This window comes from Phyllobates terribilis, unplaced genomic scaffold (genome assembly GCF_046119375.1).
Source record: "Phyllobates terribilis strain yellow unplaced genomic scaffold, ASM4611937v1 Scaffold_1__5_contigs__length_1240528914, whole genome shotgun sequence".
In the NCBI taxonomy this organism is placed as follows: domain Eukaryota; kingdom Metazoa; phylum Chordata; class Amphibia; order Anura; family Dendrobatidae; genus Phyllobates; species Phyllobates terribilis.
In genome coordinates, this window is record NW_027362761.1 from 564,177,659 (window position 1) to 564,202,966 (window position 25,308).

Consider the following 25,308-nt stretch of genomic DNA (forward strand, 5'->3'; position numbering starts at 1 on the left):
GGGCAAATTGAGGACTCTTTCCTACAGGCAATTACGTCAGGTTAAAAGAGCAGCGGCAAAAAAGACTTGTCATAGCATAAGACAAGTTTTTGAAGCTGCTGGTGCCTCCAACGTCCCCCGAACAACAAGATGCAGGGTCCTTCAGAGGTTTGCAGCTGTGCATACGCCATACTGTCGACCTCCTCTATCCACTTCACACAAGCAGAAACGGCTCCAGTGGGCCAAACATTACATGAAGACTGATTTCAAAACTGTTTTGTTCACGGATGAGTGCCGTGCAGCGCTCGATGGTCCAGATGGATGGAGTGGAGGATGGCTGGTTGATGGACACCCCACGCAAACACGGCTACAGCGCCAACAAGGAGGAGGTGGAGTAATGTTTTGGGCTGGAATCATGGGGAGAGAGATTGTCGGCCCCTTTAGGATCCCTGAAGGCGCTAAAGATGAACTCCATAATGTATGTGGATTTTCTCAAACAGCACTTCCTGCCATGGTTCAAGAACAAGAACCGTGTATTTCACAGCAAGATCATTTTTTTGCATGATAATGCACCATCTCATGCTGCACATAAAACATCTGCATCTCTGGCTGATATGGGCATAAAAGGGGACAAACTTATGGTGTGACCCCCATGCTCCCCTGACCTCTACCCCATTCAGAACCTCTGGAGCATCATCAAAAGGAGTGTCTATGATGGCGGGAGGCAGTTCACATCTAAGCAACAGCTCTGTCCTCATGCAAAACAATTGAAGCAGAAACCATCCAAAACCTGACAAATTCAATGGACGAGAGAGTTCAGAAGCTCCTTTCGAACAAGGGGTCCTATGTGAAAATGTAACATCACCTAGAATAAAGTTTTGAGTTGAAAACTGTTTGATTTCAGTTTCTAATAACCTGCTAATGCTTATATTTTCAAAAATGACCATTTTTTTGGTCTTTATTAAAATGAAAAGGTTGATCGAAAAGTTTGGGGGATCTAAGAGTGTGGCAACCCAGTAGTCATGATTACTTCGAATTCTGACAATATGAGGGTCATGTTGCAGGTAGTGCAGCAAGAAGGCACTTATGTGTCTTGCGCATCTCGGAGCCCTAAAATTATTTTCCGGGCTAGATGCAGCTAAAAATTATTATTAATTTTAAATCTGGTGGAGCTTAGTATAGATGGCCTAATAGGATCAGTGCTGCACACTGCTACAAAGCCCAAATTATTTTCCAGTCAAGATACAGATAAACATGATTAGTAATTTTAAATCTGGTGGAGCTTATTATAGATGGCCTAATAGAATCAGTGTTGCACACTGCTACAAAGCCCAAATTATTTTCCAGCCAAGATACAGATAAACATGATTAGTAATTTGAAAGCTTAAAACGGTTGGTAGGGTGATTTTAACCAATCATCAAGCTTTTACTCTCCCCAGGATGACACAGGGGTAGAAAAGTCGTTTCGGATCCATGATTTGTTCATCTTTATGAACGTGAGTCTATCTACATTATCAGTGGAGAGCCGCGTGCGCTTATCTGTCAGCACACCACCAGCAGCGCTAAACACACGTTCAGACAGAACGCTGGCTGCGGGGCATGACAAGATCTCCAAGGCGTAAGTGGCTAGCTCCGGCCATTTATCCAGATTGGAAGCCCAAAAAGAGCAAGGGTCCAGTGACACAGTCATGGCTTCAATGTTTACTTGGAGATACTACTGTACCATCGTCTCTAGGCGTTGACTATGTGTCAGACTTCTTGTCTCCTGTGGCCTTGCAAAGGATGGGCTAAAAATGTGGTGAAATGATTCCGCAAAATTGATGTTACCAGCAGATACTGTGGTTCTGTTACGGTTTGAGTGCTGAACACTTGACGGTCCCACGGTTGGCAAGTTGGAACTGTGAGATTCACTACGTGCACCACTGGTATTTTGTGGAAAAGCACATGTAAGATTCTGCAACAGTCTTTGCTGATACTCCTGCATGCGTGCATCCCTTTCTATGGCAGGAATAATTTCTGCAAATTTACTTTTGTACCGGGGATCTAACAGTGTGGCAACCCAGTAGTCAGGATTATTTCTAATTCTCAGAATTCGAGGGTCATGTTGCAGGTAGTGCAACCAGGAGCACCAAGTCCCTGTTGTGTTGGTAGCGAGGTAACAATCATGCTTCTTTCCTCTGTCCTCTCCCCCCAACCCCGCACAACAGAAATGTGATCAAGGTTTCCCTCATCTGATGAGTCTTCCATCAGTTCGTCATCACTTCTTCCTGGGCTCCTGCACCTTCCTCACTAGTTTGGCTGCTACCATGCGCCCTGGTAAAACCATCTCCCCCACCCTCACATGCCTGCCGCCTTGGTGCTGCCGACCGTCTGGACCTTGCAGATGTTAGCCCTTCCGCATACAACTCCTCCTCCTCTACTTCCTCCACCTCCTCTTGTGCCACCACATGACTCCGAATTCTGTTTAACATGTGCTCCAGCATGTAAATCACCGGAATAGTCATGCTGATAATGGCATCGTCAGCACTAAACATCTTCGTCGCCATTTCAAAACTGTGCAGAAGGGTGCATAGGTCCCTGATCTGAGACCACTCCTCCAGCGTGATTTGCCCCACCTCTGGATCTCGTTGGCCCAGGCTATACGTCAGAACGTATTGCACCAGGGCTTGTCGGTGCTGCCACAGTCGCTGCAACATGTGCAGAGTTGAATTCCACCGGGTAGGCACATCGCATTTTAGCCGGTGAAGTGGCAGGCCCAACGACTTCTGTAGAGATGTAAGTCGCTGAGCTGCGGGATGCGAACGGCGGAAGTGAGCACACAGCGACCGTGCCCTCTGCAGAAGGCCATCTAGTCTGGGATAGTGGGCTAAAAATTGCTGGACAACCAGGTTCAACACGTGAGCCATACAAGGCACGTGTGTGACATTGCCCCAGCGAAGGGCCGCACCCAGGTTTGCAGCATTGTCGCACACGGCCTTCCCTGGTTTCAGGTCCAGTGGAGACAACCATTCATGAAATTGGTTCTCCAGAGCTGACCACAACTCCTCAGCTGTGTGACTCACATTTCCCAGACATTTCAAAGTAAAAACCGCCTGATGACGTTGAGCCCTACTGCCAGCATAGTAAGGAGGTGTGCAGGATCCCTTCTGCGCAGTTAGAAAGCTTGTGGCATGACCAGACAGACTTTGGGTGCAGGTGGAAGACCGAGAGGAGGTTGAGGAGGCAGAAGCAGTGGAGGAACTTTGACATAAAGAGGATTGACGCACAACTCGTGGGGACGGCAAGACTTGGACAGCAGCCCCTTGTCCTGCTGTCACCATAGTTACCCAGTGCCCAGTCAGCGACATGTAACGCCCCTGTCCATGCCTACTCGTCCAAGTGTCTGTGGTGAAATGCACCCTGTCACACACAGAGTTTCTCAAAGAAGCGGTGATGTTGTGTGCGACATGCTGGTGGAGCGAAGGCACACCTTTCTTTGAGAAGTAGTGCCGACTGGGCATCTGGTACTGGGGCACTGCGACGGACATAAGGTCTCGAAAATCCTCTGTGTCCACCAGGCGGAAAGGCAGCATTTCTGTAGCCAAGAGCTTGCAGATGGTGAAATTCAACCTCTTAGCTTTCTCATGGCTAGGAGGAAATGGTCTTTTACTTGTCCACATCTGAGGGACCGAGGGCTGGCTATTGTGCTTAGACGGGGTTGATAAGGGTGTCCCCGGCAAAGTGCCGGTCTGTGAGGAAGATGCAGGCGGACATGTTAGGTTGCCTTGATCCAAAGGTGGTGCTATCGATGTCGGACAGCGCTCAACACCAGCTGGTGTTACCACCTCCAAAGAAAATGATGACCTGCCAATCACGCTGGCTGTTGCGGGTAAAGAGGTGGCAGGTCTGCGCCCCAAAACAGGTGTGACTGCTGTCCCCCCAGTCACAGAGGATGAAGAGGCCGCGGATGCACAAGATATGGCAGACGGTGGCTGGCCCGGCCGGCTAGGCCGCACTGTAGCACACTGAGCTTCCCACTGCAACTTATGCTTCATGTCCATGTGCCGGTTCATGCATGAAGTACTCAAACTATGTATTTTTTGGCCTCTACTTAGCTTTTGCTGACAAATGTTACAGATAACACGAGTTGGGTCATCTTTATCGATCTGAAAAAATGCCCAGGCTATGCAAGGCTTAGCACCCATGCGACCTGAAGAGCCACCACGACTTGTGGTGAGAGGCAGAGTTGTGTTTGAGGATGCAGTTGTTGACGTGCTTCCAGTACTACGTCTCTGTCCAGGAAGGCGCAACCTGACCTCGTCGTCACTAGCATCTTCCTCCACCTCCTCTGCTGACCTCATCTCTTGGCTGACTGTGGGTTGACAGTAAGTGGGATCTCCAACCTCATCATCATCACCCTGTGCGTTATCACACCCGTCGTCCTCAGAGCCAACCTGTTCCTGCCCTGACAAAAAACTAAAGTTGTCGCTCCAATCAGGTATTTGAGTCTCATCATCGTCTTCCTCATTGTCTCCACCAACAGGAGTTACAGTTTGGGAATGAGGGTCTACATTATGGTCAGAACCTTCTGCGTCTGGTCCTGGATCTGACTCATAAAGATTCTGGGCATCAGTGCAGATCATTTCCTCGTCTGGATTCACAGAAGCGCTGGAGTCGACCTCTGATTCCCAGGCTATAGTATGAGTAAACAGCTCTGCAGACTCAACCATCTGTTCTACCTCATACTCAGATGGGCAGCTGGAGATTTGGGAGCTGTGAGGAAGCAAGTGCGATTGGGGTGACACCTTTGAGGACTGGAGTATTTGTGATGTTGAAGTTGATGTGGAGGAGAGCCCACTTAAAGGAGCACTTGATATCCGTTGAAGCACCTGCTGTTTTTGTTCCTCATCTGGAATTTGTAGCGATTGGCGTGGCCGTAAGAAAGGGATCTTATCACATTGTCCGCTAAAAGAAGTAGACATTTTAGTTTGGCTGGAAGATGGTCTTTCTTCTGCAGATGTTACTGTTGCTTTAACACCTACCCCACGGACACAACCTTTTTTCCCCTTCCCAACACGCCTATTCCCCTTTCCACCAGCAGCAGGCCTTTTTCCACTCATTTTGGTGGTTAACTAATTCACAACTCTGGAGTTGTTTGCACAAAAAAACAATGGATGGGAACCGAGCAGAGCTGAGTGGCCAAACTGTGGTATTAGGCCAAAACTATTGGCTGGGTTAGATGCAGAAAAAAATTATATTCAATTTGCAACCTGATGGAGGTCAGTATAGATGGACTAATAGAACAAGTCCCACACACAGCTAGAAGCCCAAATATTTTTTCAGAGGTAGATGCAGAAAAAAATTGTATTCAGTTTGCAACCTGATGGAGGTCAGTATAGATGGACTAATAGAAGAAGTCCTACACACAGCTAGAAGCCCAAATATTTTTTCAGAGGTAGATGCAGAAAAAATATATATTCAGTTTGCAACCTGATGGAGGTCAGTATAGATGGACTAATAGAGAAAGTCCCACACACTGCTAGAAGGCCAAATATTTTTTCAGAGCTAGATGCAGACAAAAAATTATTTTTAATTTGCAACCTGATGGAGGTCAGTATAGATGGACTAATAGAGAAAGTCCCACACACTGCTAGAAGGCCAAATATTTTTTCAGAGCTAGATGCAGATATAAATTATTTTTAATTTGCAACCTGATGGAGGTCAGTATAGATGGACTAATAGAGAAAGTCCCACACACTGCTAGAAGGCCAAATATTTTTTCAGAGCTAGATGCAGAAAAAAATTATATTCAGTTTGCAACCTGATGGAGGTCAGTATAGATGGACTAATAGAACAAGTCCCACACACAGCTAGAAGGCCAAATATTTTTTCAGAGGTAGATGCAGATAAAAATTATTTTTAATTTGCAGCCTGATGGAGGTCAGTATAGATGGACTAATAGAGAAAGCCCCACACACTGCTAGAAGGCCAAATATTTTTTCAGAGCTAGATGCAGATATAAATTATTTTTAATTTGCAACCTGATGGAGGTCAGTATAGATGGACTAATAGAGAAAGTCCCACACACAGCTAGAAGGCCAAATATTTTTTCAGAGCTAGATGCAGAAAAAAATTATATTCAGTTTGCAACCTGATGGAGGTCAGTATAGATGGACTAATAGAACAAGTCCCACACAAAGCTAGAAGCCCAAATATTTTTTCAGAGGTAGATGCAGAAAAAAATTATATTCAGTTTGCAACCTGATGGAGGTCTGTATAGATGGATTAATAGAACAAGTCCCACACACAGCTAGAAGCCCAATATTTTTTCAGAGGTAGATGCAGAAAAAAAATATATTCAGTTTGCAACCTGATGGAGGTCAGTATAGATGGACTAATAGAGAAAGTCCCACACACTGCTAGAAGGCCAAATATTTTTTCAGAGCTAGATGCAGACAAAAAATTATTTTTAACTTACAACCTGATGGAGGTCAGTATAGATGGACTAATCGAGAAAGTCCCACACACTGCTAGAAGGCCAAATATTTTTTCAGAGCTAGATGCAGATATAAATTATTTTTAATTTTCAACCTGATGGAGGTCAGTATAGATGGACTAATAGAACAAGTCCCACACACAGCTAGAAGGCCAAATATTTTTTCAGAGGTAGATGCAGATAAAAATTATTTTTAATTTGCAGCCTGATGGAGGTCAGTATAGATGGACTAATAGAGAAAGTCCCACACACTGCTAGAAGGCCAAATATTTTTTCAGAGCTAGAAGCAGACAAAAAATTATTTTGAATTTGCAACCTGATGGAGGTCAGTATAGATGGACTAATAGAGAAAGTCCCACACACTGCTAGAAGGACAAATATTTTTTCAGAGCTAGATGCAGACAAAACATTATTTTTAATTTGCAACCTGATGGAGGTCAGTATAGATGGACTAATAGAGAAAGTCCCACACACTGCTAGAAGGCCAAATATTTTTTCAGAGCTAGATGCAGATAAAAATTATTTTTAATTTGCAACCTGATGGAGGTCAGTATAGATGGACTAATAGAGAAAGTCCCACACACTGCTAGAAGGCCAAATATTTTTTCAGAGCTAGATGCAGAAAAAAATTATATTCAGTTTGCAACCTGATGGAGTTCAGTATAGATGGACTAATAGAACAAGTCCCACACACAGCTAGAAGCCCAAATATTTTTTCAGAGGTAGATGCAGATAAAAATTATTTTTAATTTGCAACCTGATGGAGGTCAGTATAGATGGACTAATAGAGAAAGTCCCACACACTGCTAGAAGGCCAAATATTTTTTCAGAGCTAGATGCAGACAAAAAATTATTTTGAATTTGCAGCGTGATGGAGGTCAGTATAGATGGACTAATAGAACAAGTACCACACACTGCTAGAAGGCCAAATATTTTTTCAGAGCTAGATGCAGAAAAAAATTATATTCAGTTTGCAACCTGATGGAGGTCAGTATAGATGGACTAATAGAGAAAGTCCCACACACTGCTAGAAGCCCAAATATTTTTTCAGAGCTAGATGCAGAAAAAAACTATATTCAATTTGCAACCTGATGGAGGTCAGTATAGATGGACTAATAGAATGATGCTATGCCCAAAAGATTTTACTTCACTAGGTGCAGTAAAAAAATTGGTATTCTATACACAGGTGGTATATCTTGCAACACAGATAGACTACTCCACTGACTAACACACTCTGCAATAGGCCAAAAAGGATTAGCTTTGCTAGATTCAGCCAAATGCTGTGAAAAAAACTTGCACAGCACTGGCACAGACCTGCCTGGCAAAAACTGATAGGAACTGATGTAACCTAGTCCTGAAAATGATTGCAATTACAATTAGTCTTTACTCCCACAATCTATCTATTTAAGAGCACAGACCTGCCTGATAAAAGTCGTAGGAAATGCTGTAACCTAGTCCTTAAAAGGACTGCAATCACAACTATTCCCTACTCCCAAGCTATCTGTAGATTTGTGCGAAAATTGGCTTGAAATTAACAAGGTATAGCGCACACAGCAACAGCGGTGCCGTCTAACACGCAGCTGCAGCAGTGAGAAAATGGTGGCAACGGGGAAAATGGCTTGGTCTTATAGGGCAAGGACATGTGACATACACTGCCAATGACACATGCCCTTGCTTGTGTGAAAAAAAGCACTTCGCTCCGTGTGTGCGCTGCTGATAGGCTGACAGATTGCACCTCCCCACTGTAAATGCGGGAAAGAGAAAAAAAAATGGAGATCTTCATTATTCCTGCAGAGATCCATCCCCTGCCCCTCCCCCCGCCCCGCTGTACACTCAAACTGTGTATTAACATTAATTTTCATCATTACTGAGAAAAAATCCAGTTATGATTTTGGTGCACGAACAGTTATCGAACATAACCTCGAACAGCCGAATTTTTCTCAAATCGTTCGTGTTCGCCGAACGGCTCGAACACCGCCCAAAACAGCTCGAATTTGAGATTGGCGAACAGTTCGAGTCGAACAACGCTCATCTCTACTCCAGAGTGCACAGTTCCAACTAATGATTTAAGCATGAGGACATGTTCACAGTAGGCGGAGTAGATAGATTTTAGATTTTCAGGGCAAAAATACTGCAGTATTTTATCAAATATCATCCACATGATAACTAAAAAGTGTAGAATCCACAGAGGAATTGACCTGAGCAGATGTCAAATCTCCAGCCTATCAATTTATGTTGTCGTTTGGTGCTGGCAAATCCACTGCAAAATCCATAAAATGTAACTAGTTGACTTTTCTGGGAGTGTTTTTGCTTTGTTTTCACTCCATTTAGACATTGTAATCAGGTAGATCCACCCCAAGCAGATGAGGTTCTGCTGCCTTGCTGTAGATTTTGGGATTGAACTACTCGGGGACATTGGCCGTGATAGTCATTGTGTGACCAGGGGCGTACATAGAAGTCATGGGGCCCCATAGCAGAAGCTCTAATTGCCCCCCCCCTTACAAAAAAAATAAATATTTGTCGGGGTCACAGAAGAGCAGATCTCATAACTTTCCAGCCTTTACATAGTAATTTACCTCCTTCTGAAGTCGTAGATTCCTCCTTCATTGCCTCCAAAAGTGCCCCCCAAACAGTATGATACCCCTATGGTGCATTCCTCCACATGCACAGTATAATGACACTATTGTACCCCACTTCAACTCCCACGGCAAAGTATGGTGACCCCAAGACAGTATAATCCCCCAACTGTGAACCTCACAGAGCCCTCCATACACTCTCATGGCCCCCACACAGCCCTCCAAACAGTATAATGGCCCCCACACAGCCCTCCAAACAGTATAATGACCCCACACAAACATTCACACTGTATAATTGCTTTCATACAGTATAATGGCCCCCCACATAGCCCTCAAAATATTATAATGGCCCCACATAGCCTTCCATATAGTATAATGCACCACCAATAATCTTCCATATAGTATAATGCGCCCCCATAATCCTCCATATAGTATAATGCTCCCCCCATAAACCTCCATATAGCATAATGCGTCCCCCATAATCCTCCATATAGTATAAAGAACTTCCCATGGTCCTCCATAGAATATAATGCACTCCCCATAGTCCTCCATACAGTATATTACACACCCCATAGGGTAAAATGCAGCCCCCATATAGTATAATGCACGCCACAGTCCTGCAATATTATGGGCACCACATACTCACTGATTTTAAAATACCATATATTTTAAATAAGCCGACCCGAATATAAGCCGAGGCCCCTAATTTTACCACATAAAAATGGGAAAACCTATTGACTTGAGTATAAGCCTAGGGTGGGAAATGTAGCAGCTACTGGTAAATTTCCCCATCTTGGTATGTGTGGCCCCCTCAATCCCACAATCCCTGGTATGTGTGGCCCCCACAATTCCTGGTATGTGTGGCCCCCACAATCCCTGGTATGTGTGCCCCCCACAATCCCTGGTATGTATGTGGCATCCTCAATAACCAAATCCTGGTATGTGTGGCCTCCTCAATCCCCCATTCCTTGTATGTGTGGCCTCCTCAATCCCCTATTCCTGGTATGTGTGGCCTCCTCAATCCCCCATTCCTGGTATGTGTGGCCTCCTCAATCCCCCATTCCTGGTATGTGTGGCCTCCTCAATCCCCCATTCCTGGTATGTGTGGCCTCCTCAATCCCCCATTCCTGGTATGTGTGGCCTCCTCAATCCCCCATTCCTGGTATGTGTGGCCTCCTAAATCCCCCATTCCTGGTATGTGTGGCCTCCTCAATCCCCCTATCCTGGTATCTGTGGCCTCCTCAATCCCCCATTCCTGGTATGTGTGGCCTCCTCAATCCCCCATTCCTGGTATGTGTGGCCTCCTCAATCCAAGTATCCTGGTATGTGTGGCCTCCTCAATCCAAGTATCGTGGAATGTGTGGCCTCCTCAATCCAAGTATCCTGGTATGTGTGGCCTCCTCAATCCCCTAATCCCTGGTATGTGTGGCCTCCTCAATCCCCCATTCCTGGTATGTGTGGCCTCCTCAATCCCCCATCCCTGGTATGTGTGGCCTCCTCAATCCAAGTATCCTGGTATGTGTGGCCTCCTCAATCCCCTAATCCCTGGTATGTGTGGCCTCCTCAATCCCCAAATCCTGGTAAGTGTGGCCTCCTCAATCCCCCATTCCTGGTATGTGTGGCCTCCTCAATCCCCCATTCCTGGTATGTGTGGCCTCCTCAATCCCCCATTACTGGTATGTGTGGCCTCCTCAATCCCCCATTCCTGGTATGTGTGGCCTCCTTAACACCCCAATCACTGCACACAAAACAATAAACACTTATACTCACCTTCCTTCCTCACCTCTGCTCCAGCGCTGCGTCCTGTCTGCTGCAGCTCATGTCGGCATCTGAGCAGCGCGCGCTCTCAGACACAGAGGTGAGCTGCTGCCGGCACATTCACTCCTCTGCACTGACAGCAGGAGCCGGGGCTCAGCGCTCCTCCGTGCCCGCTACTAAAGAGAATGAATATTCCATCTTCTCCACGCCCATGGGAGTGGAGAAGAGGGAATATTCATGTCCCTTTAGCAGTGGGGACACGTGGTGGCTGCAGCAGCGGCTACTGTGTGTGCCCCGCTCCTGCACTGCACAACCCGCTCCTCTGCCGCCGCAACCTCTTACTCACCTATCCTTCTCGTTCCCACGCTGCTTGGGGCCCTCACGGGCCCCCTCCGGCCACGGGCCCCATAGCAGTGGCGTGGTCTGCCACCATTGGCGGTACGCCACTGTGTGTGACCGCAGTTCGCTTGATGCCAATGCTACATTGCAGCGTTATGGTGTAAAGGTGTGACAGGAGCTGTCATGCGCCTCGCCCCATAAAGACGTCTTCAAGAACTCTATGTGAATGTTATGACATGGTTTTAGTGCACTTTTATTATTAATGTAAAAAAGTGAAGCTCCATAGAATCTTATAGGTACTAAAGTGCGCAGTTAATGTGATGCAATGTGATTGATGTATAATGCAATAAATGTGTAGTATATAGGGAAAGTACAGGGTTTAGTATAGAGCATCAGATATAGGGTAGGAATGACAAAGGTGCAGTTGTGGGCAAATTCGTTACAGGAAGTAGATTTGCACAGGTTAGGAACAGTTAAACATTCAGGAACAGCCCCAACTTGGGAGGGGGTAGAGTTAGATAATAAGGGGAGCACTTCCTGATTATAGAAGATTAGATAGAAGACGCGATAACAGTAGTTCAAAGCCAGAGGGCTGGATGGCACAAAAGAGTACGGACTGTTTGGCAGCATGAGAACGTCCGGGCCCTATGGCCCTAACTAGGCACTGAGATGCGTGCCTTGATCTCTTTCCACAAGGGAAAACCGGACAGGTAATCACATAAGAGAGTTGAGTCGAAACTCATGGAAGCTGCAAAGCCGGTCGAAGTGTCCCAGGGCCGAGGGAGCCAGCAAGAAAAGGGATAGCTCAGGCTGAAGAAATAGCAAATATGACAACGCACTGTGATGTAACAACAATTCAACTTGGACTGTTCAGTAAAGTTAATCTGTTTGAAAACAACAGGGTGTCCCCTATTGAATGTGCAGCCGTTCCTGGATCCAGGATAATGGAGACAGCGGAGGCCTGCAGCCGAAATGTTGTACAGTACAAATTTGTTTGAATTTATGCAACAAAAGTGACGCACATTTACTTTGTTCCCCTAACTGAAGAACATTTTTTGTGGTGACGCCCGGTAGTCGAATGCCTCTAAATTAATTTAGCGCACCTTATTCCAGCGCACTCATCATCAAGTCTGGGGTATAAAATTATCAATCGGGGACTAAGACTTTTTTTTATCACCTTTACAAAAAAGTCATACTATATGTACCCAAAATGGGACCAACAAAAACTATAGCTTATAAATCCCTTACACCGGTCCATCAACCAAAAATAATAAAAAAGTTGAAACTCAGGATCTCTATCAATCTATCTATCATCTATCTATCTACACTGTGTGCAGAATTATTAGGCAAGTTGTATTTTAGAGGATTATTTTTATTATTGATCAACAACTATGTTCTCAATCAACCCAAAAGACTCATAAATATCCAAGCTTAATATTTTTAGAAGCTGGAGTGTTTTTTTTTTAGATTTGGCTATCTTAGGAGGATATCTGTTTGTGCAGGTAACTATTACTGTGCAGAATTATTAGGCAACTTTATAAAAACCAAATATAATCCCATCTCACTTGTTTATTTTCACCAGGTAAACCAATATCCATGCACAAAATTTAGAAATAAACATTTCTGACATGCAAAAACAAACAAAAAATTAGTGATCAATATAGCCTCCTTTCTTTATGATGACACTCAACAGCCTTCCATCCATAGATTCTGTCAGTTGCTTGATCTGTTTTCGATCAACATTGCGTGCAGCAGCCACCACAGCCTCCCAGACACTGTTCCCAGAGGTGTACTGTTTTCCCTCCTTGTAGATCTCACATTTTATGATGGACCACAGGTTCTCTATGGGGTTCAGATCAGGTGAACAAGGGGGCCATGCCATTATTTTTTCTTCTTTTAGACCTTTACTGGCCAGCCACGCTGTGGAGTAGTTGGATGCATGTGATGGAGCATTGTCCTGCATGAAAATCATGTTTTTCTTGAACGATACCGACTTCTTCCTGTACCACTGCTTGAAGAAGTTGTCTTTCAGAAACTGGCAGTAGGTCTGGGAGTTGAGCTTCACTCCATCCTCAACCCGAAAAGGTCCCACAAGTTCATCTTTGATGATACCAGCCCATACCAGTACCCCACCTCCACCTTGCTGGCGTCTGAGTTGGAGTGGAGCTCTCTGCCCTTTACTGATCCAGCCTCTGGCCCATCCATCTGGCCCATCAAGAGTCACTCTCATTTCATCAGTCCATAAAACCTTTGAAAAATCAGTCTTAAGATATTTCTTGACCCATTCTTGACGTTTTATCTTATGTTTCTTGTTCAAAGGTAGTGGTTTTTCAGCCTTCCTTACCTTGGCCATGTCCCTGAGTATCGCACACCTTGTGCTTTTTGATACTCCAGTAACGTTGCAGCTCTGAAATATGGCAAAACTGGTGGCGAATGGCATCTTGGCAGCTTCACACTTGATTTTCCTCAATTCATGGGCAGTTATTTTGCGCCTTTTTTGGCCAACACGCTTCTTGCGACCCTGTTGGCTATTTGCCAAGAAACGCTTGATTGTTCGGTGAGCACGCTTCAAAAGTTTGGAAATTTCAAGACTGCTGCATCCCTCTGCAAGACATCTCACAATTTTGGACTTTTCAGAGCCCGTCAAATCTCTCTTCCGACCCATTTTGCCAAAGGAAAGGAAGTTGCCTAATAATTAAGCACACCTTATATAGGGTGTTGATGTCATTAGGCAACACCCCTCCTCATTACAGAGATGCACATCACCAGATTTACTTAATTGGTAGTTGGCTCTCAAGCCTATGCAGCTTGGAGTAGGACAACATGTAGAAAAAGTATCATGTGAGCAAAATACTCATTTGCCTAATAATTCTGCACACAGTGTATTATCCATCTATCTATTATCTATCTATCATCCTCGTCTAACTATCATCTATCTATCTATCTATTATCTATCTATCTATCTATTATCTATCTATCTATTATCTATCTATCATCTATCTATTATCCATCTATCTATCTATCTATCTATCATATATCTATCTATTATCTATCTATCTATTATTTATCTATAGTCTATCTATTATCTATCTATCATCTATCTATTATCCATCTATCTATCTATCTATTATCTATTATCTATCTATAATAATAATAATAATAATAATATTTTTTTATTTTTATAGCGCCAACATATTCCGCAGCACTTTACAATTTTAGGGGGGACTTATACAAACAATACTGAATAAACATATCTCAAATCAAAAGGAGTGAGGGCCCTGCTCGCAAGCGTACAGTCTATGAGGAAATGGGGGAGACACAAAAGGTAAAATGTACATATATTGTATAATGCAGCCTTGATATACTAAATAGGAGAAATAATAATACATGGACTGGTCGCCAGCCAGTATGTGTACAGTCCTGACCGAGGATATTAAGTACACGGATGGTATGAACCTGAAATTGAAGAAGATTTTAATATGGGGGAAAACAGGGACAGACAGATAGTGTGTTTAGGCGATACACCAGTCTAAAGAAATGGGTTTTTAGGGTCCGCTTGAAACTGTGGGTATTGGGAATTAATCGAACTGTCCTGGGTAGTGCATTCCAAAGAATTGGTGCAGCACGCGAGAAATCTTGGAGACGGGAGTGGGAAGTTCGGATTATGGAGGATTTTAGTTTTAAGTCATTGGCAGAACGGAGGACACGTGTAGGGTGGTAGACTGAGACAAGAGAGGAGATGTAGGGGGGTACTGAAGCATGGAGCGCTTTGTGGGTAAGCGTGATAAGTTTAAATTGAACTCTATATTGGATGGGCAACCAATGCAATGACTGGCACAGGGAAGAGGCATCGGTGTAGCGGTTGGCGAGGAATATGATCCTGGCTGCTGCGTTAAGGACGGATTGGAGAGGGGAGGGTTTAGTAAGAGGGAGACCGATTAGTAGAGCGTTGCAATAGTCGAGACGAGAATGAATAAGAGCGACAGTAAGAGTTTTTGCCGAGTCAAAGGTGAGAAAAGTCCTGATTCTTGAGATGTTTTTGAGGTGTAGATGACATGAACGAGCGAGTGATTTGATGTGAGGAGTGAAGGAAAGATCTGAGTCAAAAATTACCCCAAGACAGTGGGCTTGTTGCTGGGGAGTAATGGTTGACCCACAAACGGAAATGCCAATATCGGGCAGAGGTAGGTTAGTGGAGGGAGGAAAGACGAGGAGTTCAGTTTTCGACAGATTCAGTTTTAGACAGAGGGAGGACATGATGTTAGACACAGCAGAAAGACAATCACTGGTCTTTTGTAGTAATGCAGGGGTGATGTCCGGAGCAGAGGTGTATAATTGGGTGTCATCAGCATAGAGATGGTACTGAAAACCGAATCTGCTGATTGTTTGTCCAATTGGAGTGGTGTATAAGGAGAAAAGAAGGGGGCCTAGGACTGATCCTTGAGGAACCCCGACAGTAAGGGGAAGGAGAGAGGAGGAGGAGCCGGCAAAAGACACAGAGAAGCAGCGGCCAGAGAGGTAGGAGGAGAACCAGGATAGAACAGTGTCCTTGAGGCCAATAGTGCAGAGCATAGTGAGGAGGAGCTGGTGATCCACAGTGTCAAATGCTGCAGAGAGATCCAGGAGAATCAGCAGGGAGCAGTGACCATTAGATTTAGCTGTTAGTAAATCATTAGAGACTTTAGTGAGGGCAGTTTCAGTAGAATGTAAAGAGCGGAAACCAGATTGTAGAGGGTCAAGAAGAAGAGTTGTCAGAGAGATAGCGGATTAGACAGGAATGGACCAGGCGTTCCAGGAGTTTAGAGATAAATGGAAGATTGGAAACAGGTCTGTAGTTGGCCGTGCAGTTCTGGTCAAGGGATGTTTTTTTAAGTAATGGATGTATGCTGGCGTGTTTAAAAGAAGAGGGAAAGATACCAGATGAGAGGGAGAGGTTGAAAATTTTAGTTAGGTGAGTGGTGACAGCTGGAGAAAGGGACTGAAGGAGATGTGAGGGAATAGGGTCACTGGTGCAGGTAGTAGGGCGAGAAGATGCAAGGAGCCTGATCACTTCATCTTCCATGACTGGTTCAAAGTCAGAAAGTGAGAAAGATACAATGTGGCGGGGGAGAGCATGCATAACGTTTGGGGATTGGGAGAAAATTTCCTGTCAGATATGGTCAATTTTTTCTTTGAAATAATTGGCCAGATCGTCAGCGCTTAGGTCGGTGGTCGGGGCCTGTGCTGTTTGATTGAGGAGAGAATGAAATGTGTCAAATCTTCGGGCAGATTAGATTTTCTCCACAGCCGTTCAGCGCACCTGGAGTACCTCTGGAGAAGATGTGTTTGAGGCGTGTGCCAGGGTTGTCGCCGTCTATGCCAAATTGTTCTTTGTGTAGGAGGAGCGGCTTTATCCAGGGCGCATAAAAATATTTCGTTATAATTCTTCAATGCAGAGTCAGGACATGAGAGGGAGGAGATTGGGGCCAATGATGATTGCAACTTTTTCATAAATTTCTGGGTGTTAATGGCGCGTATATTTCTATAAGTGTGGAAAGTGGGGGTTTCTTGAGTAGCCTCACAGTTCTTGACAGAGAATGAAAGAAGGTTATGGTCAGAGAGTGGAAGGGGAGAGTTCATAAAGTCATGTACTGAGCAAAGCCGGGAGAAGATCAGGTCCAATGTGTTCCCGTCTTCATGTGTAGGAGAATTAGCAAGCTGTGAAAGGCCGAAGGAGGAGGTTAGGGATAAAAGATGAGCGGCAGATGGGGAAAGAGAATCGCCAATTGGGATGATAAAATCTCCCATGATTAGAGTGGGGATGTCACAGGATAGAAAATTTGGAAGCCAGGCAGCAAAGTGATCCAGGAACTGACGGGAGGGACCTGGAGGGCAATAGACAACCGCCACTCGCAGGGAGAAGGGCCGGTAGAGTCTGACTGTGTGGGCCTCAAAAGAAGGGAAGATAAGGGAGGGTACTGGGGGGATAACCTGAAAAGTACATTTTGTTGAAAGAAGCAGACCAACACCTCCACCTGATCTGTTGTCAGGTCTCAGGGTATGAAAGAAGTGTAGGCCACCATAGGAGAGAGCTGCAGCGGCGGTGGTGTCTGACTGCTGGATCCAGGTTTCGGTGAGAGCCAGAAGGTTGAGGGAATTAGAGAGGAAAAAGTCATGGATGTAAGAGAGTTTATTACATGCTGAGCGCGCATTCCAAAGGGCACAGTTGAATGAGACAGAAGATATGCAGGGAATATTAATGAGATTAGCAGGGTTTCTGAATGTAACAGGGAAAGAGTTAGTGTTATTATCACTGGAGGGTCCTGGATTAGGAGAAATATCACCTGTGACTAAGAGAAGGAAGATACAGAGAGTGAGCAGATGGTTGAGTGATTTCTGGGAGCGTTTCCTGTGTTGTATGGTGGGAATGAATGGATCTGTGTGGTATGACATTGTGAAGACAGCATGACAGCTGTACATAGGAGAAGAGAGGAGAGAGGGGTTAATATGGATGAAGTGTGCCGAATTTGTGGGAGAATGGTGAATGTGGATGATTGTAGCAGCCAGAATATAAATGGCACAGATACAAATGGTGATAACTGTTTGCAAAACAGATGACCTGGAAGCAAGTTTGTTTAATTGTCTTGCATGTCTTACTTGTCTCCTGCCCTGTCCAACTGCTATATCTAACTGCCGCGGCACTTTGATAAACTATGGCACTTCGATAAAGTATGCATAAATGCTATATGCATAAATGCCCCTGCATAAATGCTGCCTATCTATCTATCTATCTATCTATCTATCTATCTATCTATCTATCTATCTATCTATGATCTATCTATCTATTATCCATCTATCTGTCTGTCTGTCTATCTATTATCTGTCTATCTATTATCTATCTATCATGTATCTAATTATATAGTTTTGGATAATTGTTCCGACCTGAAGTATATAGCTACTATTTCAACTTTAATGTCCAGGATATGAAGATTGAACAAAAAAAACAGGGAAATTGTGAATTTTTTTTTTACAGAATTTTTTTTTTCCATTTTTCATTATATGGTCAATTCAATAATGCTATTAGAAAATACAACTCTTCCAGCAGAAAAACAAGTTCTGATACGGCAATGTAAACCAAACTGGTAGGAAAATAAATGCAAATGAAATTGAAAAATTGGTCTTGGTCGGAAGGGGGATTATAAAGAAGAAAACTCAGGATGGACAATGGGGGTAAAACTGGTAGTACACTTAAAGGGTTAACTTTGTAGGGTAAAATTGTTGTGCATTGAGAAATTGCTATAATAATTCACTGCACACATTATGATAATAATAATGATAAATACATAAGAATTGCTCTTTTTATTAATGATCTGTTACAATGTTGCAATATTCCAGCAATGTTGATGTTGTCCAGTATTACTAGTATTAACTGCACAGCAGACTGGCAATGAGACCCCTGCACCCCCTCCCTCCTGTGCTCTGGGCATCCAGGTGACTGGCACCTCTCCAGCAGGTGGCACAGAGCAGGTGATTGACAGCCAGCAGTGATGTCACTGCGCTGGGGCTCCCCCTGGTGGACGTCCCAGTGAATGACACTAGCAGGGAGGCTGACTCCAGTGTGTGTCCTGGGAGAGCTCTGAGCAGCTGATCAGATGCAGGATCGGGGCTGGGAGAAGGGAACCAGGATGCATCATATGGCTGCTGCTGCTGCTGACTAAAGAACAAAGCATGGAAGAAGAGGAGGGAGCAGCCTGGAGCTGGCACAATGGTAAGTGCTTTGTGATGCTCTGCAGCCATTCACTGCCCTCCAGTGCAATCATCTGCTGATACACAAAGAAGATTAGACAGCAGGCTGATCTGCAGTTATTGTATGCACTAGGAGCTGTGTGTATAGGGACATGCAGGAGCCTCTCCATAGAAATAGGATTATTCACCTGCAGCAGAGACCTCCCCCATAGACAGGCAGCAGAGCCTTACATGACCCATTGTAGTGAAAGTGCCCCTAGGAACAATGGCTACAATGAAAGTTCAGCCTGTGCTGTATGGTGGCACTGTATGAACTACAAGTCTCAGGCTGCTGTTGGCTGGCAGGACATGCTGGGAGCTGTAGTTACACAGGAACCCCCCTATATGACAATAGTCTCCCATCTCATTCACAGAGTTGCCCCTTTCTTATTTCTAGGGGTCACTGATCATTTTGGCTTTAGTTGAGTCAATTTACCCTAAGGCTACGTTCACACAATGAGCTTTTGATGTTGCAGATTTTCTGCACCCTTTAAGTAAAATAGGATACGTGCATTTATTTTTTAAAAATACGCTGCGGAAAAAACTCATCGTGGGAACGTAGCCTAAGGATCCCGAGCAAGAGCCACCATCCATAAACGCACGAGGGTTGTGACTACACCGTGCGGCTCTCCAGCTGCTGCAGAACTACAACTCACAGCATGCGCCCCGAAAGCTGCAGGGAGTTAGAGTCCCATAATGATTGGAGAGCATGGGTGGGGGACACGGTGTATGGGTGGGGGACACGGTGTGCGGTGTTACATACATTGTATGTGGGGGCTGTATAGTTATGGAAGGTGATTCAGATTGCTAGCTCCTGTGGTTGCCTGACTGTACAGTAAAATTCCTTTAATCCACCGTCCAATTATCCAGAAGTCAAATAATGTGACACTTTTTTTTTTTTCTAACAATGAAATGTCTCATAATGTGGAATCTCACAAAACCAAAAGTGGAAGGTGCAGGAAAGAGAATAATGTATCCCCTCTGGTGGCCTCCGATTCTCTGTCTGTATTTAATTTTGGACTTTATTTATAAAAATTCTCTACCTCTGAAAAGTTAGTTTAATATGACTATAAACATTCGATAATCTAGAATATCTATCTATCTAGAAAAAATAATAATAACAGCCGCACTGTGGAATATTGGGTGTAAACCCCGGGACACCGACCTGATGTCCATCTATATAATGTATAAAGAAAGCTGGAGGCTCCAAATAAAGTGCAAGGTTCTATATATATATAATCATCTATCTATTATCTATCTATCCATTATCTATCTATCTATCTATCTATCTATCTATCATCTATCTATTATCTATCCATCTATCCATTAGCTATCTATCTATCTATCATCTATCTATTATCTATCCATCTATCCATTAGCTATCTATCTATCTATCTATCTATCTATCTATTAGCTATCATCTATCTATTATATATCTATCTATTATCTATCTATCTATTATCTATCTATCATCTATCTATCATCTATCTATCATCTATCTATCTATCTATTATCTATCTATTATCTATCTATCTATTATCTATCATCTATCGATCTATCTATCATCTATCTATCTATTATCTATCTATCTATTATCTATCTATCTATCATCTATCATCTATCTATCTAATATCTATCTATCTATCATCTATTTAATATCTATCTATTATCTATCTATTATGTATCTATCTATTAGCTATCTATTATCTATCTATCTATTCATCTCATACTTATCCATCGATCCAACTATGCCCAAATGACCTCTCTAATGCTTATGATGACAGGATAGATTGGTTATCTCTCTTCTCTTTAAAGCGAACCTGTCAGTAGGATCAACCCTCCTAAACTGTTTATATGGGCATGTAGGTCACAGGAACCTGAATAAAATGATACCTTGATGTCTGTGATCCGATGTTTTATTCCAGAGAAATCCACATGTTTCTTAATATGTAAATAAGCTGTTAAGATCTATGGGCCAGACATAGATCTCCCTGAGAATCTGCCTCCAGAGATTATTGTAAATGAAAGAGGAGCGTTACCCGTGTGAAACATGTAATGACTAACAGTCTGCTCTCCTGATCTACCCGTCTCACACTGGTAACTCCTCCTTTCATTTAATATAAGCTCTGGATGCAGATTCTCAGGGAGATCTATGTCCGGCCCATAGATCTTAACAGCTCATTTACATATGAAGAAAAATGTGTATTTCTCTGGAATAAGACATTGGATCACAGATGTCAAGGTATCATTTTATTCAGCTTCCTATGACCTACGTGCCCATATAGACGGCTTAGGAGGATTGATGGAAATTATATATTCCCTTTAAGGGCCATTAAAGTGGGCCAAGAACTGGTGAATGAGTGTTCTTTAGAATGCTCATTCACAGTTATTGTGCATTCCGGCAATCACCCGACAAACAGGGAAAATGCTCATTTGTCAGGTGATTGAATCATTTATGCTGGTAAAAAAATATTATTCTAAGCAGCACATTGCCCCCTGGGGATAGACAGATTGTATTAAAGGGAACCTTTCACTGGATTTTTAAATTTAAACTGAGTATCTCCTCCAGTTGTCGCTGCTCCACTGATTCTGGAACAGTTTTCCTTTTTTTTCTGTGCCCCTCTGTTCCAAAGTTATGCCCCCTCGTAATAATGGTGCAGATGTTCTCTTCAACCAACTAGGCGTGTACCATAGAACTTCTCTGTGGGCGTGGCCTTGTTTTGATTGGCCAAAATAAGAGGAGAAAAAGCAAACGCCCATGAGAAATTGGGTGAAGGAAAACTTCGTACCATTATTACCGGGGCCATAACTTTGGAATGGAGGGGCGTAGAAGAGAAAGAAAAACTGTTCCAGAATCATTGGAACAGTGGCAATAGGAGGAGGGACTGAGTTTAAATTAAAGGGAATCTGTCACCAGGTTTTCACCACTTAATGTACAGACAAAAACCCTGATACAAGTGATGTGTCACTTAATGGGCTGCTTGCTGTAGTTTTGATAAAATCCCTGTAGGAGATCATCACTACAAGACTAGTAAACCTGCTACCACATAGTCCGCCATATTCATGAGCCCTGTATATCCTCACCCCCAAGCACTGATTGGCAGCTTTCTGCCTATGCACAGTGTACACAGAAACCTGCTAATCAGTGGTGTGGCCGGGGTTATACAGAGCTCAGCTTTCGGAGCACCGCTAGATCTGCTGCAGAGAAAACAGGAATTTTATCAAAACTACAGTAAATAACACATATTTGGAATCAGGGTCTCTTCCCCTACATCATGCTGCTCTCAGATTACATAGCACCATTTGGCACCATGGTCTGATTTGGAGAACTGCCATGCAAAAATAGATTCGGTGCCATTTGGCCAAGACCCTTTCCTTTTTTCGGCACCAATATATCATCCAATTATACACCAGATGTTTTTAGGTGGGGGGGGGGGGAGTAAAGTGGTGCCAGATTTACCCCTCATGGTGTAGAAATGGGGGGGCTGTCTACGTGACCATTCCACAGTGCTCGGTGCTCTCCTAGTTAATATTATTGCAGAGAACGCTTTCAGCTCTGCTACATCAAAGCAAATGCAGATAAATAGCAGGAACGACGCTACTGACGCGCGTTTGTTTTTCACGCACTGAGTGGGATTTCATTCATGTAAATGAATAGAAAAATATGATAATGGCTGAAACATTCAGCACGCTGCGCTGGAGGAGGCCGGTGAGTGTAATAATGCTGCCATCATACAAAGTGGGGGGATTACAAATAGGGGGCCGCCGCTAGCTGCCTACACCACTGGATAACATTATTTTTACAGAACCGCACAGGGATGTGATTTGGTTCAATTCATTGTGATGTTGCTAAATAATGGCGGATATTTGAGTACTCGCTATATGGATGTATTATATGTTACCCCTTGCACTTTGTGTGCGCGGTTTTCCAAACTCTTCACTTGCTGCCTTGATGACCACGAATTGCATTCATATAGTTATACAAGATGCCTTTTTTTCCTGTACAGTAGACCGCCTCTTCCTGCTGCACAGACTTGTTTTAGGTCCCTCCCACTCAGCCAATCTTCTGCCTCAAAGGGAATCTGTTACCAGATTTTTTCTACTTAGTCTGAGAGCAGCATAATGTAGGGGCAGAGACCCTGATCCCAATGTTGTGTCACTTACTGGGCTGCTTGCTGTAGTTTTTATAAAATCACTGTTTTATCAACAGGAGATTATCAGTAGAAGACTAGAAAATATGCTGCCATGTAGTCCAACCCAGCCCCCAGCTTCTGTTTGGCAGATTTCTGCCTATGCACAGTGTACACAAAAAACAGTCAATCAGTGGTGTGGGCGGGGTTATACAGGGCTCAGCATTCAGAGAACTGCTAGATCTGCAGCAGATAAAATAGGGTTTTTTATCAAAACTACAGCAAGCGGCTCAGTAAGTGATACATCATTGGAATCAAGGTCTCTGTCCCTACATCATGTTGCTCTCAGATGGGGTAGCAAAAAATCTGGTGATAGTTAAAAACAAGTAGAAGTGAAGGAACTGTTACGTATCTGTCCCTGGTATCCGGGCTCCGCTCCCTTCTCCTGGATCTGCTGCCCTCTGTTTTGCTCCACATTAGTTTTTGCAGGTTGCTCGACATGGATAAATAACATCATCTCTCTAGGCCTATTTAAGGCCGACCTGTGTCTTGTGATTGAGACTCCAGTTCCATGTTTTGTTTTCTACATTACTTGTACTACTGCATTTCAAGCTGCATCAATCACTGTTGCCTTCCCCACCCCCCATCTGTCCATCTGCTCCTGGTTTTCCAGTTAGTCTTAGTCCCCATGTTTCCACGTGTCCTCTGGAAGATGCACCAACTCCAGGGGTCCGTGTGCCCACCCGGACCAAAGGCTTAGCAGATCCACCTCACCTGTTGAGCCCGTACAGGAACCTGTCAGGTTTTACATTATACGCTATCTGTGCAATGTGGCTCAGTGGTCATCACTGTTGCTTTGCTGCTCGGGGGTCCTGGGCAGATGCTTAAACCTAGAACGCATACCTGGGGCCTCGCAGGCCCGCCCTGTTAATTGTTTTCTATTTTCTGCAAGATTTCTTTAGTTAGAATTTTGAAACGCTAGGTATTCCTCAGGTATATAGTTGTTTGTCATTTCCAGTTGGTCATTTATTATTTGCACACGGGCCTAAAAGGCCCCAGGTATGTGAAAGTGTAGATTTTTATGGTCATGCGTTCTAGGGTTAACTTGAAGCTCATGGGCGCCAATGCAAAAGATCCAACGAGGGCCCCCCAATTATTGCAAGTCTATCATAGTAAAGGTATCTTCTTATAGGCCAAAGGGGAATTTTTGGGCCCCATAGGTTCCAGGGTCCGGGTACGATTGCAACCCTTCCACCTATTATAATTACGCCCCTTGTCCTGGGTTAAAATCCCACCAAGGACGACATCTGCAAGGAGTTTGTGTGTTCTCCTCGGGTTTGTGTGGTTCTCCTCCAATTTTGCAAAACATTTTGCTTTTTGCGCTGAAAGGCTTCAAAAAGGTCAAAGACAAAAATAAAGATAATTTTTGACTTTGCACAAAATTCAAGAACCTCGTGCGCTATTGTGAGCAATTTGGCACAAAAAACAACAATAAAAGAAAAGTGCTCAGAAATGATGAATAGGGACAAATGTCTATGCAGAGGATTTGGAGTTTGTTACAGAAAACTCGAGTCCTGACCGCTATAACGATATATATTGTAGAATTATATCCTAAAATGATCACGGTGCAGGCGGAGGACATTAGGCCGGCCTTCGCCATTGCTCGCCCTCTTGTCCCAGCTTCACGCTTGTCTGGTTTCTTTCAGGATATTTTTTGCTTCTTCATTAGATTGTTTTTGCCATATAGTTATTTTTTTTTTTTTTCACCTGTGGAAAATATATTTGTGACTGTCATCCTTCCCGGGCGGTTGTTAATAGAAATGTCATTTTCCGATATAGCTGTGAACGCGGCGATTGATTGTGTATGTGACCCAAAGAGATGGGCAGAACGGCTGCGGCACAATTATCTCTCACCTATACTAAGGAAAGGAGGAGAGTGTAAGCAAAAAAAAGGAGAGCCCGGGGCCCCTGGGGAGCTTTTCTGTCATGCAGAACCCTAAAATAGGCTCCTACATAACCGCTACCAGGCGCGCTACAGGGGACGCCAGGACGGTAGCAGATGTTTCTTTAAATGGAGCACGGAATTATCACATAGGGTCCCTGCGGGGACTACGAGGGACGCTGCTCTATAGTATTTAGATGTCTATGTCTCTCTTTTTCCATCTATCTTGGGGTGGTCTTTTTTTTTTCCTCTCCCAAAAATTGTTCCTTTACTTTTCCCCTCTCCTATTAGGGACTTATACAAAGTGCGGTCACGTGCCGTAGTCCTGGCATCCAGGCTCCCATC

At 44.0% G+C, this 25,308-nt stretch overlaps 1 protein-coding gene across 4 annotated transcripts in view; it reads left to right on the top strand.

Annotated features, from left to right (window-relative positions):
• Positions 1–18,684: 18,684 nt before the first annotated feature.
• The window catches only part of MAPK4 (mitogen-activated protein kinase 4), a 147,276-nt gene continuing 140,652 nt past the window's right edge, over positions 18,685–25,308 (top strand). For all 4 annotated transcript variants that reach the window (XM_073680673.1, XM_073680669.1, XM_073680677.1 and 1 more), the window contains exon 1: positions 18,685–18,874. The gene's annotated coding sequence lies outside the window, so the exon portion shown is untranslated. The remainder of the gene's footprint in view (positions 18,875–25,308) is intronic.